The following is a 1,668-nucleotide window of genomic DNA, read 5'->3' as shown; positions in this document are numbered from 1 at the left end:
ATGGCCTCCATTCTATTCTGGATGATAAAGACAGGATAGCTAATAGCCTGATGGATACTAAAATAAAATCCTGGAGTGCACTTAGCCTCCTACACACCAGTCAGACATTTCATCCATGCAATTCAGCAACACTGACATTTCCTACACAAAAAAATCCCATCTAACAAAGTACATCATTCCTGATTCCAAGGGAGCTCACCAATGAAACTTTCTGTTACCTGACTTTGTTTACAGCAAGCCACAGAGTTTAGAATCTAAAACAAGATGTTAGAAACAGCAAGTTTTGGTTTTGCTCAGAATTAGTTACAGGAAAACCTGAAACTCAAAATTTCTTGCCTGATTTCTACCAATCACTAACAGGGCACTGGAGGGGGCTCTGGCTGCTCGCAGGTGTTCAGAGCTGCCCTACATGAGGGAGTTCTTATCTCCACAGCAAGTGGAGCCACCTGTCACCGAGGGGAGGGAAACACACATTAATTACACTGCCACTGCAAAATCCATCTGGCAAGAGGGAGAAGTCAAACCATTACTGAGCCACCATTTTGGCAGGTCCATGGATACGTTTAGAACCACCAGAGACTGAGGAGCTCAGCACCACGTCCTTGCAGGTGCTGAATCCAGTACAAGGCCAGGTTTCAGAGCAGCAGACTCCCAGGAGAACAGCTACATCAGCACCCTTCTAGCCTGGGAGTGATCAGCACCATTCTGAAGAACAGCTCTTCCCTTTATAGCATCCCAGATTTCAGCAACCCACTGGTGGAGGATTATGAATTTTCATCAACTGCAGTGCTCTGCAAAAAACACTCCCAAACCTATCTACCTGTAACATGAAAGCAATCCCAGGATAACTGACCAACAATTAGCTTGAGGAAAAACACACTGAAAAAAAAAAAAATCTGTCCATGGCATCCCTTGCGCTCAGCTACAATTTTAGAAGCTCAACTACTTAAATCTACCTGTAGCAAAAATCCTGACAATGAAACACTATTCCTGCAGATTGATGCAGTCACGTTGCACCTTCCTCTTCCACATGCGTTGCTTTTTTCCAGAAGGTTATCAGATAAGTTATTGTTATTTTTGGAGACCTACAATAAATGAAAATAGCCAGTTAGTTCAAGCAGCTTAGTTGTTCCCCCAGAGCTTTACAACCACCCACACACTAAAGAAATAGGATAATTACCCACACTTCACACCTACTCAGCTCCTTTCCTTCTGGGGAACACTCAAAACACTGATTTCTAACAGCTTTCTGCTCAGGGCTGTCACCTCTCCAATCAAACAGCACGGCTTTGGTATGAAGCAAATGCTCAAGTATTGTCAAATTTTACATCTGTTCCATTTCCTTTGTTTTAAGCTATAAAATAAAACCCCTCAAACCCCAGAAATGTCTCAAAAGGGAACAAGGCAGGGTTGAACATCTTTACCACACTCTCAGACAGGACAACTTAGGGCAGCTTTATTCCCCACTGGGGAGCTTTGCCATTGTGTTCTGTTAGGAATCAGAAAACCTTACTGAGCAAAGGCACTCATCCCATTTCAACATTTTGCTTTGCTTCTATCAATCACCAGATTCCATCAGCTTGAAGAGTTTAAATGCACCATACTGTTCTCCAGCACAGAATGTTTTCTGGAAGGATGTCACCAAAGACAGTAGGAAAGAAACCACAA

Source organism: Melospiza melodia, chromosome 12 (assembly GCF_035770615.1).
Source record: "Melospiza melodia melodia isolate bMelMel2 chromosome 12, bMelMel2.pri, whole genome shotgun sequence".
Classification (NCBI taxonomy): domain Eukaryota; kingdom Metazoa; phylum Chordata; class Aves; order Passeriformes; family Passerellidae; genus Melospiza; species Melospiza melodia.
The sequence above is the reverse complement of the archived record's forward strand: the minus strand, read 5'-3'. Positions refer to the sequence as shown.